Raw genomic sequence first — 19,997 nt, 5'->3', positions numbered from 1 at the left:
GATCTATTGATTTTAATCTGTTTTGCCTACAATTTGGCACTTCCATCTGGCACTAATCTCCTCTATGTATGTCCTTCTTCAGCCTAAGAGTTTACAAGGAGACAGAGAGGAAAGAAAGTGACAGGCAAGTATTAAGACTTGTGCAGAGTCTGAGATTTTTAACCTGCTAGAAGCCATGATATTCCTGGGTCAGAAGCAAAGGACTTTATTACTCACAACAGCAATAGCAAGCATATTAGTATTTGAGACGAAGGACAATACACTCCTAGTAGAAATAGTCAAATATAAAAAAATTTTGTAAGACAATACCCCTAACTAAAAAATATAGAGCTATTTGGGAAGAATGAGCTATATTACCCTGTGTTTTATGAGACTACACTAAGTAAATTGAGAAGGAAAGGGTTAAAAGTATCTTTTTTTTTTTTTTTTGGAATGAAGATTGGCCCTGAGCTAACATCTGTGCCAGCCTTCCTTTATTTTGTATGTGGGATGCTGCCACAGCATGGCTCAATGAGTGGTGTGTAGGTCCCCACCTGGCATCTGAACCTGCAAACCCTCGACTGCTGAAGCAGAGCAGGGAAACTTAAACACTATGCAATGGGTTGGCTCCAAAAGTAAATTTTTTAACTCATTTTTCCCTTCTCCTGGAAAATTAGTTGATCCCAGGGCTGCATTTAAGAAAAGATACATATTTTCAGTGGAGAAACCTGGAAGACACCATCTCAGCCAAGTGGTCAAGGTTAACATCACCAGCAAATCACTACTTATTGACATCATGTGCTTCAATCGATGCATTGAAAAGGACACAACATCCCTTCTGTGGTATACTTGCCAAAAATGCATATGCTTAACCCAATCATGAAAAAGCATCAGGCAAATCCAGACCAGGAGACATTTCACAGAATACTGACCAGCACCCTTTAAAAGTTTCAAGTTCATGACGGACAAGGAAAGGTTAAAGAACAGTCACAGATTGGAGAAAACTAAGGAGATGTAATAATATGGAATCCTGGATTGGATCCTGAAAGAAAAAAATGATATTAGTAGGAAAATTAATGAATCTTGAGTAAAGCCTGCATTTTAGTTAATAATATTGCTAATAATATTATTAGCATAATAATATTAACTATGATTAAATGTTAGTTTTGTTAGTTGTGCTATGGTTGTGTAAGATGGCAATAATAGAGGAAATAAATGAAAAGTATATGGGACCTCTCTGTACTATTTTTTTGCTTCTTCTGTAAGTCTAAACTTATCTCAAAAAAAATTTAAAAGGTATACTAAACCAAGAAAATGAGAAAAATAAGCCATGATTTTATTTATACTAGGGCATCATAGTAGATTGTTAAAATGATAGCCACCAATGAATCATATCTCCCGGGATCCACACCTTCACATATTGATGCAGGCCTTGGTCATGTGATTTGGCTTAGCAATTGCAAATCAGCAAACATGAGGAAAGCAGAGGCTTGATAAGTGCTTGAACACTCAGATTTGCCCTCCGAGAAGGCCACTACTGCCATGTACACCAGCAGGCTATTCTACTGGAGAGGCCAAATGGAGGAGAATGAGGCACCCCAGATAGCTGGTGCAGCTAACTGCCAGATATGTGAGTGAGACTCTCTTGGACAATCCAGCCTCAGTCAAGCTACCAGGTGACAAGAGCTATAAGAGAAACTGGACAAAACCAGCAGAAGTAGCACCCAGCTGATTCCAGCCCTAATTGCAGCATTATTGGCAAATAACTTGTCTTCATCTTAAGCTATAGATATAGATATTTATTGTGGCAACTACTCAACCATTTGCATAACTTGTGTCATTTATGTTGAATAAAATGAATATGACAAGAAATACCTTTTTTTAAAAAAATGAGTACGCATCAGTTGTAGTTTAACACAACTGAGGTCAGAATAATGGTCACGGTCTCTTAGATGTACTGTATATATGGGAATTTTCTGTCCTCTACTTCTGAACAGTGAAGGTGAACAGCATCTCTAAGCAACGGACCTTGTCTTGTAGATGTCTGTAATCAGTAGGTGTAGGAAGAAAGAGCGCATCTCTGTGAAAGGGAAAAAATGCCTGTTTGGCTATTGTATACTTGAACTGATAGCTACTCTACTTTACTCAGTGCAAAGCCCTTGCTGTAAAAGCCACGGTAATTTAATGGAATATTTAGAGTTATTGCTTAAAGATTTGGCCTCTTGACTGTAACAACAACAAAAACTGGTTCAGTCAAATTTGCATACTTTGGTCAATATTTTTCTCTGGATTTACAAAATCTCTGAGATAAATACACTACGTGCAAGTATTTCTAATGGTGCAGTCTCTCCTTACAATAACTTTGCAAGGTTTTTCTGATAGGCTCTGATTCAGGGGGATAAATGAGGTGGGTTTCTTTCAAGACGCCCAGACAGCCCATAGCCTCTGAGCACAGCCTTCAGGTATTTGGAGTGTTGCTCTTTTACCCCTGTTCCTCTCTTGGTCAATATCAGTCTTCATCAAATTTTCTTTGAGGGGAAACTGTTGGATTCCCCTGAAGCCCGGAGCTCAGAAAGAAGACTTCAGGTTCTTCTGTCATCAGTCATCCCGTCTTCTTCTAAAGGTACAAAGCGCTATGCACTGGCTGCTTCCTTCAGGCCTTCCTAAGATAGATTTCTTCATTACCAGCTATTCTTTTTCTTTTCATTTTAAATGTGCTTTTGCTTTGAGAAATGCTACCATGCTGATACAGAAATAATGAAAGAGGAAAATAAATTGTAAGGCATTTTTTTTTTCTAGATGGAATTTCAAAGGCTGCAGTCTTTCAATGAAGAAATTTTGTTTGATGAAATGTATTAAGGAGCAGAAATGAAATATAAACCCATCATTTTTGCAGATTATGTGATACTCTACATTAAAGATCCCAAGTATCTATAGATACATCACTATAATTAAGAAGAGAATTTAACAAAGTTGTAGGATACAATGTCAATATACAAAAAAGTCAACAATATTGACTATCAACTAGCAATAAAATACTTGAAAATCAAATACTAAATGATACCTTTTATACTAACTTCAAAAATTATCAAATGCAAAACCACAATGAAATACTAGTATACGTTACAATTTAAAACAAATAAAAACATCAAATGTTTCTGAGAGTTTGAACAATTAGAACTCTCACACATTGTTGGTTGATAGATAATAGACATGTCGATACAGATATACTCTCATAGGGAAATAAACAATTTTCTTGGAAGTTCAGAGATACCTATGTTATCACTGACTTACTTTCTATTCACAAACACATATGGAAAATAACAACAAAAAAAGAAATCAGTTTTATTGTTATTTTGTAACAAATGCCATCGAAGAAAATCTAATAATGTTGTTAGAATATGATGATGTTGAGGCAAATTGTTTTTACAATTCCTTTATATTCATTCACATTCAAAAATGAATGGAAACATTATTTGCTGCAAAATGGCAAATAAGAGAGCATGCCTGCATGTAAGGAAATTGCACTCTAATGGATTTTAATAGATAAGTTTATTCAAGTATCAAGTAAGAAAAAATGTGTTAGTGGCAACACAAGTGTTTTTCCTTCATTCATATGCATTTTGTACATATTTGCGAACAAATGTGCTTCTCCATGTATATCAATCGACATCAGTTCCCATGAACCCTAATGTTTTTGCCAATTTCTCTAGAAAATAGTTTTTCAAGAAAAATGTATACAAAATTGTTAGGACTCTAAATACCTGGTGGCTACTGGAAACCTCTCCAAAATTTGGTTCATGAATCTAATTAGAATCTTTTTTAAGCAATCACTTGCTTTATCATCATTTACTATAAAATTTAATGTGGTAGTCATATCGATTACTGAATATAATATGAACAATTATCAAATATTCCTATAATAGCACCTAACACACTGGAGGAAACCAACAAGAATTTGCTGAATGATTGAGTAAATGTTAATAAGGAAACTATGCAATTATTTTAAGCAAGAACAAAGTAGAAGCACTCAGGAAATGAAAACTATTTTTTTTTTCAGTTCCTTTAGTGCATCATTTTATTTGCATTTGGAGAGATGCTTTGTCTTTCAGTATTCGACTTTCTGCTTCTGACATAGTCCAGAAATTGTGTATCATAATGTAGACATTTTTAAATATTTCTAATTTGGCAAAAATATGAAACTCAGTTCACATGGCTGAGGTGTTTTTCCATATTCTCTCCCCTAAGTTAGACTCAAACCTTTGCTCCCTTGTTTCATAGAAGCATCCTCTTTTATAGGCCTTGGAGGATGTAAAACTGCATCTATGTCCTGTTAATATAAAGTTAGAGACGTCATAAGATCTTGCTTATAATTCATGCTTCTCTTTATTACTCTATCCTTGCTTTGCCTTCTGGCTCTTAGTTTTGTTTGTTTCGTTTACTTTTGTTTTGCTTTTTAATTTTTTTTTTTCAGTTGGCAAATTCCCCGGTAGGTTTTTCCATGAGAAATAAAATTATATTCTCGGTACTAACATCTTCATGCACGTACCTCTTTAATATTAAAATATTTGTTTTGGTTACATTAAAGAAATCACCCAGTTTGATGCATTACAGAGTCTCCTAGATATTCTATATTATGGAGATCCTGAAATTATTCTCAGTCCTTTCCAAAAAAATATGCAGGGAAATGGTTTCTCAATAATACTCTTATTTTCTCTTTGGCTTATAATATTTAAACAGATTTTAATTAATACATATTTCTAAAGTATAAAATAGGTTATAAAATTAGAATTTCATGTTAATTTATGTGATATAATACTTTTATGCTAGAGCTGTCAAATATTCCTGATTCATTAATCTGTCACTCATATGCCTCCAAATTCTGGCAACAACTGACTTCTTTCATGTGTTCGTGTATTCATGCATTCATTCATTCATTTGTTCATAGAGCAAGTGATTATTAGCTAATTACAATGTTCTAGACTCTGAGCTAGTTTCCAGAGATAAAATAGCAAACAATATGGTGCTTAACATTACATTTCAGTTTTTCATTTGTGAGCTTCCTCTAAGCCTTAATTGAAATATTAAAGAGAATAAGCTTGCATAATTGCTCAAGGCATCCAGGAAGCAACTAACATTTTGCAGAAATTCTCATGTTATTTTCTTCTATTATTGTAATATATGTAATTTCTATCTGAGAACAGAGTGGCCTTGGGATAGAAGAAAAGAGATACACGTTTCTAATAATAAAAATGATTTACTTCAGCCTTTATGATTTTTCAAAAGATCCATCCACTTTTCACCAAAAATTACAATGCACGCAAAAAGGTAACACACTGCCATGAGACGGAGCAAGCAAGAAAAACACACTCAGGTGTGATGCAGATGTTGTAATTACCTCACTGGGACTTTTAGATACCTATGGTAAATATGTTAAAGGAAATTAAGGAAGATACTAGAAAAAGGTGGATGATATACAAAATCAGGTGTGTGATTTCAGCAGATTGATGCAAACTACATGAAAAAACTCTAATCAAAAGGTAGAAATAAAAAAACACAGTAAAAAGTGATGAAGCATGTATTCAGCAGGCTCATCAGCAGATGCAACACGAGTGAGTGAGGGATCAATAAAATGTTGCCCTTACAACAGGAACAAGGGAGGAATGACTTCTCTCACTAGTTTTGAAAGTCCTAGTCAGTGAAATAAGACAAGAAAAAGAAAAGTCATGCAGAATGAAAATGATGATTCCACATATAAGTGAAATTATACTGTATCCTTCTTTCTCTATCTGACTTACTTCACTTTTCATTAGACCCTCTAGGTCCATTTACGTTGTCACAAATGGCAAGATCCCACCCTTTTGTACAGCTGACTTGTATTCCATTGTATGTGTAAGTATACCTATATATCTATATCTGTCTATATACCTATCTATCTTTCCATCTATCTATCTGTATCACATCTTCTTTATCCTTGCATCTACCAATGGACACTTCGATTCCTTCCATATCTTTGCTATTGCAAATAATGCTGCAATGAACATAGGGGTGCATATTTCTTTTAAAATTAGTTTTTTCATTTTCTTTGGATAAATACCCAGAAGTGGTATTGCTGGATCATATGGTAGTTCTATTTTTGTTTTTTGAGAAACCTCCATACTGTTTTCCATAATTTCCACCAATTTACACTCCCACCAACAGTGCACGAAGGTTCCCTTCTCTCCACATCCTCGCCAACACCTGTTATTTCTTGTCTTTTTGATGATAGCCACCTGACGAGTGTGAGACGATAGCTCACTGTGATTTTGATTTGCATTTCCCTGATGATTAGTGTTGTTGAGCACCTTTCATGTACCTGTTGGCCATCTGCATGTCTTCTTTGGAAAAAACAAAATAAATGAACAAACAAAACAGAAAAAGACTCAGAATCAGAGAACAAATTAGTGGTTGCTAGAGGGGAGGGGAGAGGGTGGAAGAGTGAAATAGGTGAAGGGGATAAGAAGCACACACTTCCACTCATAAAATAAATAAGTCGTGGGGATGTAATGTACAGCACAGGAAATACAGACAAGAATATGGTAATAATTTTGTATGATGACAAGTGGTTACTAGTCTTGTCAGGGTGATCATTTTGTAATGTAAATAAATGTCAAGTCACGAGGTTGTATAGCTGAAAGTAATACAAAATTGTATGTCAACTATATTCAATAAAAAAAGGGAATGATGAAATAAATCTCTGTGGATTTAAGACCTGATATTAACATATAAATTCCCCCAAAAAATCTATAAAAAGCCCATAGATCTGATAAATTATTTCAGGAATGCCCCAGGGTACTAAGTGAATATGAAAAATTCAATTACATTTATGAATAATGCCTGTGAACAATTGAAAGTTGATTTTTTAAAGTAACATTTACAATAGCATCAGGGGAAAAGAGATATTTAAGTGTAAAGTTAACCAAATACATATATCTTCACGTTGATAACTACAAACATGGAATAAGAAATCAAGAATGTCCTAATAAATGAGAAAATATATTGAGATAGTGGATTGGAATAACTAACACTTTATGATGTTAACATTATCCAAATTGATCTATAGAGTGAATGTGAAATGAAATTAATTCCTTGTAGATATTTTTATAGTACCTTGTGCTAAATTTATATAGAAAGCGACTGTAACTAGAATTACCCAAACAAGTGGAAAAAGAAAAACAAATTTGGAAGACTCATACTTCCTGATTTCAAGGTTCACTAAAAAGTTGCTGTAATCAAGATATTGTGTTATGGGCAAAAGGAAAAACACAGAACCAATTGAACACTTTAGAAATAGACCACAAAATATAATCAGCTGTTTATTTACAAAGACACAAAGGCAAGTAAATAGAGAAAATTTTATTTATTCAACAAATGGGGCTGATCCAATAAATACTTCAAAACCTATGCAAAAAAATAAATATGAAGCATAAATACCACATCTTCTTTATCCATTTGTCCCTTGATGGGCACCCAGGTTGCTTCCAAGTCTGGGCTATTGTGTATAACGCTGCAATGAACATATGGGTGCAAGTATCTTTATGCCTTTGCATTTTCAATTTCTTTGAATAAATACCCAGCAGTGGGACAGCTAGATCATATGGTAGATGATGATGAAATCCGGCCACTTGTGACAACATGGATGGACCTTGAGGGTACTATGCTGAGTGAAATAAGTCAGAGGGAGAAAGTCAAATACCATATGATTTCACTCATAAGTAGAAGATAAAAGCAACGAGAAACAAACACATAGCATTGGAGGTTGGATTGGTGGCTACCACAGGGGAAGGGGGGAGGGCAAAAGGGGTGATTAGGTTCACATGTGAGGGGATGGACTATAATTAGTTTTTGGGTGGTGTACATGATGTACACAGAATTTGAAATATGTTATGATGTGCATCTGAAAAAATAATAGTAAAATTAAAGAAAAATAAATAAATATGGAGCATAGACTAAAATTTAAAACTTTAACTCATCAAGAAGAATACACAGAGGAAAATCTTTGTAGTCATGGCTTAAAAAAAGGATTCCTTTTATGCCATATTACCAGTATAATCTGTAAAAGAAAAAATATTGATAAATGAGACTTTATCAAAATTAGAAGCTTTTCTTGCGTGAATAAGTGAAGGAAACTTTGTTCAGTGAATGAAGAGACAAGACATGCATTCTCTCAAAAAAGGAATCTAGGATTCTTGGAGAAGTGGTTGATTCTAAGGTGAGTTTGGAGCATGTTGTGGTGATTGAAAGTAAGGAAATATTCAAAAATTATGGAGACGTTGAAGTGGCACAGAAAACAATCTGAAAAAGCTCTCAAAGACTAAACCTAGAAAATCTTGAGCAAAAAAATAAATAATGAAAGTATTGGATTATGATCCAGAAAATAAAATAAATATTCATGAGCCCATACTGATATAAATAAACAAGTAAATAAATAAATGGGGGAGAATCAGCAGCTTTTCCTCACAAAAGAATTCCTTTAATATGTGTAAAAGGAATAATGGGAATAGAAAATCACCACTCAAATATCAGTGTAATAATTTTTGCAGTCAAGATCCAATCTGGATGCTAAAATTAGTGGGCAGAATTAAAGGAGAAACAAGATATTTTCATCATCTCCATGTTTCTCCATCAAGATATTTGTTAAGGACAAAAGGAAAAATAATAACTTTAAAGTGAAGCCATTGGAAAAGCACTATCTTACCCAAGCGATCAAGGTTAACATTATTAGTAATGATGTAGTGTCATTATGTAACTCCTGCTATGAAGCATTGAGAAGGTCATACTTGTTTATTGGTTTTCTTCCCAAAAACCCATAACTTTGTTCTAATGGTAAGAAAACATTAGACAAACCTAAATTGAAGGATAGTCTACAAAATAACTGACCAATACTTTTCCAAAATATCAAGGTCATGTAAGACAGAGAAAGATTTAGGAATAATCATAGATTGAAGGCATCTATGAAATCTAAGGAGAAATGAAGAATAAATGCGTTATGGGATTTTTCTACTTGGTCCTGGAACAGAGAAAAGCATTAGTTGAAAAGGTGGTGAAATCTGAATAAAGTCTGTGGTTAATAAATGTAGTGTAACAACGTTAATTTTTTGGTTATGTTTATTCTAACATACTTATGCAAAATGTTAATATTAAGGGAAGTAGATTATAGAGTGTATAGGAACTTTCTGTACTCTTTTTGCAACTTTTCTGTAAGTCTAATGTTTCGAAATTTAAAAATTTAAAAAACAGGGGCCAGCCCTGTAGCTGAGTGGTTGAGTTCACTCACTCCACTGCAGTGGCCCAGGGTTTCCCAGTTTGAATCCTGGGCGCAGACATGGCACCGCTCATCAGGCCTTGCTGAGGCAGCATCCCATATGCCACAACTAGAAGGACCCACAACTAAGAATATACAACTGTGTACTGGGGGGCTTTGGGGAGAAAACGGAAAAAAATAAAATCTTTAAAAATTTAAAAAACAATGGACACGCACATACAAAAGCAAAAACTGAGGAATACATGTACCACACAAACAGTAAACATAAGAAAGCTGGTGTGGATATCAGATTAGATAGATTTCAGTAGAGGGAGTATTATCAGTGATAAAGAAAAGCATTTCTTTTCAAGTGTGTCAACTTCATCAATTTTTGTAAATGTTTCTCATCTACTTGAAAAGAATGTTTTGCAATTATTTATGTGTAAAGACACACCACCAAGAACCCATTAAGGTGTCTAAAGTTAAAAAGACTGACAATATCAACATGGACAATACCAAATATTGGCAAGGATATGCAGCAGTTGGAAGTTGCATATAATGCTGGTGGGAAAGCTAAAGTAAACTTTACAGCCACATTGGAATACAGTTTTTCATTCCTCATAAAGTAAAACTTATACATAGTATGCAAGGGAGTAATTTCATGACTAGCTACGTACAGAAGAGAGATGAATACAAGCGTACCCCCAAAGACTGATATGTAAATGGGCATAGAAATTTTATGCATAATAGACAAAAATTGAAAATGGGCCAAATGCCCATTAACAAAGGGATGGATAAACAAATCGTGGATATCTGTATAATGGACTATTACTCAGGAATCAAAAAATGGACAATCAACAGACACACCATTGAAAACAATTGGAGGTAAGGGAGGTATGATGCCATCATCCTTCTACCATCACCAGAGCCACTGATAAAACAAAGATATATGGCATAGAATGTAAGGAAACAAAACATAACCAATGAGTCATGGTGCCTGTTTCCTACTCCAACTGGAACAATTAGCAGCGTCTAACCCAAGACTAGATCTGGATTATTCAAGCCCTGTAGTTAAAAGAAATAGAAGCTGATGGAGTAGATTAATATTAACGAATTTTTAAAAATAATTTCCTGTAGAAATAGAAGAAAGAACATAGTTTTAATTATGTTCCACAGCACTCAAATGACATATTTACTATGTCTATTCAAGTATTATTAATTGAGAATCTATTATACCTCTGGTATTTTGTAAATTTTTGAGAATATCAGAGTAAATAAGATACATTTTTTATATTTGCAAGCTTCCCATCTAATTAGGGAGACGTTTTAACAGTTTCTCTCTTTCTGTCTCTTTCTCTCACACGCACATATCCATGCACAAGGGGGTATAATTTTTAAATTTCTCCTTTTAATTTGATGTATTCCAAACATCAACCAAAGTCTTATCTTTTGAAATACAACTTTGATCCCACATCTATCGAACTTTCTCAGGTTCCTACATGCCCTATAATGATGGACGAATAGAAATGAAACACACAGCTCCCCCTTCACTGCCAAATGAAGTCAACATTTCCAACAACAAGAGTTTTTGAGGAAAAGATATCAGGTGCAGCTATAGGTCCATTTCAGGGCAGGCTGTTCATTTAAACACTAAGGATGAAACCTCAAACTCAACACTGGGAGCGAGAACTGATTTATGTTACTTCATCAAAAGACAAGGTGAGATTTTCTTCATTAAGGAGACATAGGTTTAATCTCTTTAACTTGAGCTGCAAAATATTTCTAGGTCTAAATGAAGCTATTTAATGATATTTTTAGAGTTTCAAATGTATTTGATCTACTAAGATCTAAGTTAAAGAAAGCCTCACTTGAAAATATGATTTTCTGAAATCCTTTAATTTCTGGAATTTAGATCTTAGCTGCTATAAATCTGTGAGTGTGTGTGCACAAGTAATGAAGAATAAGCTAACCTTCTAACTCTTTTGAGATTTTCTTCTGCCAGCAAAGAGAAAGCTGACAGGCAAGCTCCTCTCTTCATCTACTGTTGGCTAATACTGAGCTTTCTGCTTCCCTGTAAGATCAAAACTATTTTAGATTCCTACATTGGGTTACATATTTTTACAAAGTAACCACAGAGCCACAATAGGAAAACAAGAATGCTCTGCATTTTATGAGGACACAGGTTTATAAGATAATCAGGCCCAGCATTAAAACATCTTGTGAGTAGTAATTAAGACTACAACTTTCTTGGTCTTTACCTAAAATATGCCTGATTGGTAGCACCTTAGCAGAACATACGTCTTTTAACTTAATGTACAATTTAACCTGATATTTGAAAATTTTCAATTTCTCCAAATTATTAGTGAGATAAATAATGTACTAACAAGGAGTTCGATATGAATATATAAAGCTGATCAAATATTATAAAATATATTTGAGAATCTTACAGAGGTTAATCTGGATTTGTCACTCAATGTAAGATTTCCTTCTACACAATTTTTCAGGATGGCTTCCCATCTATGTAAGCTCCTTACCCACTCTTGCCTTTCAGAGTAGCTTTTAGGTTGGGTATCCGTCCCAGATATTTGGGATGATCTATCTCCTACCTCTCTGATATGCAATCACTTGCTTTGATCTGGTCTTATTCATTTCCATCCTTGTGCCACGCATCTGGATTCTGCCTCTCTACCAATTCTTTTCAGGATGATATCTTATTTAGTCTCTCTGCATGCCTTTGATTTTAAATCAACACTAAACTTGCTTCTTGTATCACACTCAGTTTCATGCTCTGTAGCTTGAGCATGAGTCTACTTCCCAACTGCAGGTCCTCAAGATGCCAAAAATAATCACTCAGCCTCTTCTTGGCTTTTAAATTTTTGTTTAATTAGCTATTGCATCTTCATTTAGTCCTTTCTTCTACAGTCAAAACATCCACAGTAACTTCAACGATTACTCATAGGCCACACAATGTAATGCAATGGTTTTAAACTCTAAGCAATGGATGTCTAGAAATCATGCATATCCCTCATCATCAAGGAGTGAGTTGGTAGGGGCCTGGCAGAAAGCCAGAATATATGTGGCTTTGGGCCTCACATCTCTACTTCAAGCACAGGTTGAGTACCTCCAGTAGCATTTGTTTTACATACAATGAATCTATTAGGCACCTTTGAAGATTTTTATTAAACAAATAATTTCACCATAAGGCATTCCTAAAACTATCAGTATAATTGTTAAGAAAAAAAGATTTTATATTCCAATTGACCTGAATTTAAAATTGAGCTCAATACATATTAACCACATTAACTTTTATTATTTCAGATAGTTTAAGCCTACAGACACTCAAGATCTTGAAATGTAAAATAAAGAAAGTAATCTGTAATTCATATTTTGGAGGAAATAGGGAAGGAAGTTATGTTACTAAAACACTGAATAAAACCATCCTTCATATAACAAATGCTTGAAAAATGGTTATGGAATTTCAACTTTGGCCATAACAGAGAAATGAGTGCCAGATTTATCCTCATAAAAATTTATATAATTGGACAAGATACATGAAGCAACATTTTTCAAGCTGTGGGCAACATATGCTTTGATATTTGAACAACAGTGCTTTGATCATTCAAAGAAGTGAAATACATTAGGAGAGCTACACATTTACCCCTGTTTTCTACCTGGGGAATTTTCCAAACCTCAACAGAAGGAATGGAGCCCAAATAAAGAGCATTGATTTCACTAGCTCGAGGAAAAAGAAATCAGTGTTCATAACTGCTGAGATGGCTAGAATTTGCAGTTAAAGGTATTAGAATGGATATTCACAGAGAAAGAGCTCCAGATGTGTGTTTCTACTTCTCCTTGACTCCTTGGCCAAATACTAATCTAACAGAACAAGAGTTGATAGCAAAGAACACAACAGAAAGGCTAGACCTGAGCAGAGACTACAGAGCTTGCAAAATTCTAGGAGTCTTTGGACTTATGACAAGAGTGAGTGGAGTTGATTTTGAGACTGAAGTTGATTTGAAGAAGACCAAAAGATAACACAGATGTTGGAATTAATAAGCAAGGGATTTAAGCAATGATTACATAAGAAATTCAAGAAAAATGGAAATAAATCATTGAACACGTGGAAAATATTGGGAAAAAATGGAAGCTATAATAAAGACAAAAAGGAAAATTATAAATGCAGAAATACAGTATCTAAAATAAAACATCAACTGGATATCCTAACATCAGATTGTATGGTGTCAGTTAACCTAAGTACAGGGCAATAGAGACCATCCTAACTATAACATGGGGAGGAAAAAGATTTTAAAGAAATCCAGATGGCCTCATTGACTTACAGGAACATATTTACTAGTAGAATATACACAATTGTAGTTCCAACAGTGAAAAGATGTTGGAGCAAGAAAAAATTGAATTTCTAAGTTTAACAAGAAATATCAACCCATATATTTAAAATGCTAAACAAATCGTAAGTAGCATAAATACATACACATACATACAAAGGCAAATACAAGCAGGTACATCATAGTCAAATTATAGAAAACTAAACATAAAGAGAAAATTATAAAAGAAGAGAAAATGAAACATGATTTAGATTTACATTTAGATATGAATGAGAACAGTAGATAAGAATAACTGCTTACTTCTCATCAGAAACAACAGAAGCTGTAAAGAAATGAAAAGGTACATTGAAAGTGCCGAAAGAACATGCCGATTGGAATTCTATATCCAGCAGAGCTATCTTTCAAAAATGGAGGGGAAATAAAGGGTTTAAAATGGAATAATAGCTGACAGAAGTTATTGCCAGAAGCCCTGACATCCATGAAATACTGAAGGACATCCTTTAGGCTGATGGGAAATTACGCCCAATGGGAATGTAGTTCCCATGATGCAAAGAACACTAGAAACAACAAATAAATTAGTACCTAGAAGACTTTTTTCTTCTTAATTTATTTAAAAGACAGTTGGTTGTTTATAGCAAAGTATGACAATGTATGATATGGTTTATAGAATACATTGAAGTAAAATACGTGACAATGGAACAAAAGTTGGGAGTTGCATAAATGAATGCATGCTATTGTAAAGTTCTTAAATTGTACGTGAAGTGTTATAATAACTCAAAGTTAGATAGTAATACATTAATGATGTACTTTATTAATGTTTTGAGCTAATAATAAACACAAAAAAAATAGAAGTTTGACTGAAACGTTAGTAAAGGAGACAGAATAGTAACAAATACTTGATTTATGGAAAAGGAGACAAGAAATATTTAACAGAAAACCAAAGATCACATTGAACAAATGAAAAAAACAAAAATATAGTACACTTATAACAATAATATAAATAACTGTATGAAATGTAAATGAACTAAAAACCCCCTCTCCAAAAAAAAAAGGCAGAGATTGTCAGGTTGGATAAAAAAGCAAGACCCAACTATATGCTGTTTACAAGAAATGAGCTGTAAATATCAAGGACCTAATAGATTTAAAAAGTATAGAAGATATATTATGCAAATTCTAATAGTATAAAAAGAATATTAGCTAAAATAATATCAAACCATTTACATTTTAAGGCAAAAAGAATCACTATAAAGACATTTTATAAAAGGATCAATTAATCCAGAAGATACAACTCTCCTAAACGTGCACAAACCTAATAACAAAGGAATAAATTATATAATGCAAAAACTGAAAGAGCGAAAAGGAGAATTAGACAAAACTACAATAATAGTGGTAAATTTTAACATATTCTGTCAGTAATTGACAGAAGTTATTTTTATAAAATTTAATATATAGTATACATATTAATATAAAGATCTGTATGTATATAGAAGCTTAGATTAACATTCTCAACCAATTTAACCTAATCAACCCTTATAGAATATTAGATCTATGATACCAGAACACACTCTTTTTTCAGTATACATACATTATTCACCAAGACAGGTCATATGCTGGGCTATAAATTCAATACATTTTAAAGGAATGAAAATATACAGTGAATGTTCTTTGAGGAAAAAATGGAATTGAATTGGAAACCAATAAAAAATAAGATACCCAAAAAATTCTCCAATAATTGGAAATTAAACAATACACTTGTAAATAACCCATGTCAGAAAATATCTACCCCTACCTCACACAATGTGCAAAAATTAATTTGATGTAGCTCATAGAGTTAAATGTAAAGGCTAAGACTACAAAACTTCTAGGGAAAAATAAATAGGGTCAGTAGAAATTTCTTTTACAGGACGGGAAAAGGAATACCTGTAGAAGAAACTATTTATAAATTTGACATCATTGAAATTCAAAGCTTCTTCTCGGGAAAGATACCATTAAGAAAACGAAAAGGCAAGACATAGAACGGGAAAAATATTTTCAATACATATGTCTGACAAAAGACTTGTATTGACATTTTTAGGTATCAAGGAAATGCAAATTTAAACTATAAAGACATATCATTGTATCATTATATACCCAACACACATGCACTAGAATGCCTAAAATGTAAAGACTGACAGGGCCAAATGCTGACAGTGATATGGAACAAAGGGAACTCTTGTACATTGCTTATGAGAGAGCAAAATATTGTAGTTATTTGGGAAAACAGCTTTCCAGTGACTTGTACATTTAAATATATGCCTACTGTATACCTATGATGAAGCAATTTCATTACTAGATATTAAGCTAGGAAATTAAAAGAAAATATATTCCATAAAAAGACTTTTACAAAAATCTTCATAGCACTTCTATTTATCATAGACTCAAACTGGAAACAGTCCATCAAGTGGAAAATGTGTAAACATTGTCATGTAATGAATGATGACGTATTACTCAACAATGAATAGAATAAAGAGAAATGAACTAGTGGAATATTAATAAGAATTAAAATATATCATGGTAATATCACAGATACTATACTGAATCTAAAAAGCCAGACACAAAGGAGTACCTACGGTATGAAACATTTACATAAAGTTATGGAACAGACAAAACTAATCTAAGGTGATGGAAAAGGAACAGGGGTTGATTTCAAGAGTGTCAGATATAAATTTGTGAAGAGGTAGGAGGTTACTATTTTGAGTGATAGAAGTGCTCCATACCCTGATAGATTTCTGGGTGACACAAGTGTTTGGGTTTCTCAAAACTTATCAAACAGTATACTTAAACTATGTGCATTTCATTCTATGACTATTATACAATGATGATGATGATAAACGGTTGTCCTTCCTTCTCTCTCTCTCCTCACCTTCAATTTCCTGGTTCCCTCCCTCCAAACCTTCCTTCTCACGAACACTATTATATTTTTGTGCTTTTTCAAATGTGACCCAGAACCTAGTAGCTTTTAAAAGATTAATCATTCCTCTTTCTCCCAGAAACATGATTATGGGTTTAGAATTGTTACTTATATATTTATTTGCTTGATTAGTACGCCATTTTATTTTGTTTTAAGAAATATAAGGATTTATACAAATGGATATGTTTCTTTGATTTTAATCAGAATGTTTCGCTCTTATTCCAGTTTTAATATTTTGTTCAAAGTGTTTTTAAAAAAATTAATAAAACAATTGACATTCTGTTTGGCTCGTCTTTTGAACTCACAAGAGAAAATAAGTCTCATAACACACAGGTAATATGTTAGTCTTAATAGAAAATGCTATTGTGGTATTAGAGTGCCATATTATTCACCAGTAGTTGTAAATGATTGGTTTATTTGTTTGTTTTCTAATGTCCATCAATCAAGTCCACTCTAAAAGTGGGAAGATTCTCTGTACCAACCGTGTTCAGATGACTAGACCAGGAGGCCAGGAGGCCAGGAGGCCAGGAGTTGAGCCCCTGCTGTGTTATGGAGAGAGAGACAGAGATTATAAGTCTTTCATACATACGTAGAGATGCACAAACACTATTAAAAAAGGTATAATTTATAAAGCTAAATGTAGATAACAAATGAACTGTTGAAAGCAGAAATACAAAAACATGATAACTGAATTTATTTCAAATATATTATATTTACAAGTTTGTCAAGTATCTTTCAGATTAGGTTCAAAAAGGTGCAACTCAACAAAGTATTATATAAAGTATTATATAAAAGATACGCACCTAAAATAATCTCTCCCTCTCATAAGGAAAAACACAAATTAAAAATGAGAAAAATAAATTTTAATTTTTCCTGGTGAAAAAAAGAGACAGAGACTCTCTCCCATCCTATTTCTTAGAGCACTTGCTTTAGAAAACTTGTAATTGTGTATTCTTTCTCTGTCCCTTTGGGCTATCTGCATGTATTTTTAAAAGCTAAGTAAACATTTTGTCAGCTTTACAACCCAGGGATATTTTTCTCAAGGATTTGGAAACTATTTCTTTAAAATGTAATCATCAAGGAAGATAGCGCGTCTACCTCCCAGTTTCTGTGGGCGAGCAGGAACCCAACCTCAGCAGGCAGCTGGCTCCAAACCCACCTCCTTTCATAGATGTAAGAAATTTATTTTTCCTTTGGATAAAGGCAATTAGCAAACACAGGTGGCTACCCCAATTACCAGGTGAATTTAGGATGAACTATGTGTGACAAATGATGCTGTAAAGACCTCTGACTTGAGGACTAATTATTGTTTATCTTGAAAAATATATGCAATGAGTCGTATCTGCTTGACTGTATAGAAAGGTAAGATTTCCTTTTGTTTTTGCAATCTCGTTAGTAGATTGCCTGTGATGAGCATCACATTCTGCTTATTTAATGCTTCTTGTGCTTAATGCTTTTAATGCTTATTCAATAAGAAAATTGTTTTCTTCCACTGCTATTTTTGCAGAGAGGTTTTCTGGTTTGGCAAGAGATTTTGCTTTTAATTATATTTTCCCAACTCTCTCCACTCCAGGTTTTGTACTTCTTACAGACTTGATGGACTAAGATTATTCCACAGAGCTGGAGTTTATGCGTATAACGTCCAGAGGCAAGTAGACATTTCCTGTAAACCTTGCAGTTCCAACCCAGATTCCCAGAAAAGGTCTGCTGCCTCACGAAATGTGTTCATTACATGATTATTCTCTTGATTTTTACAAATAAAAAAGAAATTAAGGGGGTCAAGCCCGTGGCCTGGTGGTTAATGTTCCCTGCACTCCGCTTCCAAGGCCTGGGTTCATGGGTTCGTATCCCAGGTGCAGACTTACTCCGCTTGTCAGCTATGCTGTGGAGGCATCTCAAATTCAAGGTAGAGGAAAGATTGACGCAGATATTAATTCAGGGCCAATCTTCCTCAAGCAATAAAAAAAAAAAGAGGAAGATTGGCAATGGATGTTAGCTCAGGGCAAATCCTCCTCACCAAAAAAAAAAAAAAATTACATTTCAGGATAGTTGAACATCTTAAAGCAGAATTAAATATATACATTTAGTTAACAATACTATGGATACTTTGGAACTTCATGGAAACAGAATCAAATACTGAACTTACACAGCCTCTATATTTTAAAACTGTTTGACACAAATCCATTAAGCATTTTTAAAAGTTTTATGTAAAATCAGTTTAATGTATCTATAAATGCTATGATTCTTTATTGAACCAAATATGATTATTTGCTTATAATTATAATTACAGATTCTTTCAATGTGCCACATATTAATTTAATCATCAAAAGACCTTCATCAAATTTATTGAAACAATTGTCTCCAATGCTGGTTTACAAAATATTTTTCTGTATTATCTCTTGCAAGATTTTTTGAGGTTTTATAACTGAATGGAAATATCTTCCAACTAAGGAGTATAATTTGTATCCATAGGTGGCAAAATCACATAGCAAAAATATCAGTGAACTTGAGTTCAGAAAAGTCATGGACACATTCTGCCTTTACAGCTAAGAATTATTGTGTCCCTGTGAAGGTAATTTCATCTTATGTACCTTTGTTACTTCATGCGTAAAATAAAATCGTTGTGCCAGAAGTATTTTCCAACTGATGTTTTTAAAGTATTCTTGAGACACCGTTCCAAATTAATAAAAGATCAATGAGGGAGAAATAACATCTTATAGCAATTGGGGATATTAATACAAACTGTAATGTGATGATTCTTTGTTCAGGTAACATTCCTTGCTAATTAAAGGAAAGCAAATTTTCCTTATGATTGCTTTTGTTTTGTTGTACCCATTGAGATGTTAATCTAAGAAAGTTATTACGAGTCTGTATTTTTATTTTTCTTTCATATATTTGACCTTTGATATGTTTCTTTTTTCTTAAGTTTTCTAAAGAGAAAGTCACTGAATTTACAAATTAACATGAGGACATGTGCAATTGAATGTGCTTTTCCATTTTCAGTGACCTTTTCCTGGTGAGTGCATTAAAGTGCACTGTCTGTCACACCCAGGAGCTGCTCAGGAGAGTTAGGGCATCCAGGAATTTCTGAAAGGTCTTAGTTTTTATTGCTATTCATTTCACAGCTTTTTTTTTTCTTATTTTTGTTGATGAAAATAGTCCATAGCCAATCTATAAATAAAAATTTGGGTGAGTTTATCCTGAGCTAAAATGTGAGGACCACGGTCTGGGGCCTTTCTTCCCAAAGGAAGAAAGGGCACCAAAGAAGTGAGGTATACAGAGTGGTTATATACCCCCAAACAGGATTTTTCACATATGATTGAAATGTCAGTCCCACAATACTCACAAGATTGCCCTGTTGGCACAGCGTTTGATGGACACAGCAGGTAGTGGGTCTGCTATCTTGGAGGGTGTAGCTGGAGGCAAGTCTATTGTCTCCAGC

The 19,997-nt window shown here is 33.7% G+C and overlaps 1 long non-coding RNA gene across 1 annotated transcript; it reads left to right on the top strand.

The window, feature by feature from the left end:
- Nucleotides 1-1,321: 1,321 nt before the first annotated feature.
- Nucleotides 1,322-18,204, top strand: LOC123286598 (uncharacterized). The gene is made up of 3 exons (XR_006529158.2): nucleotides 1,322-2,602; nucleotides 5,793-5,871; nucleotides 18,129-18,204. It is a non-coding gene; the product is annotated as an uncharacterized lncRNA (long non-coding RNA).
- The last annotated feature ends 1,793 nt before the right edge of the window (nucleotides 18,205-19,997 follow it).

The sequence above is a fragment of the Equus asinus genome, chromosome 6, assembly GCF_041296235.1.
Source record: "Equus asinus isolate D_3611 breed Donkey chromosome 6, EquAss-T2T_v2, whole genome shotgun sequence".
NCBI classification, from domain to species: Eukaryota; Metazoa; Chordata; class Mammalia; order Perissodactyla; family Equidae; genus Equus; species Equus asinus.
This window is presented reverse-complemented; position numbering and strand designations above follow the sequence as displayed.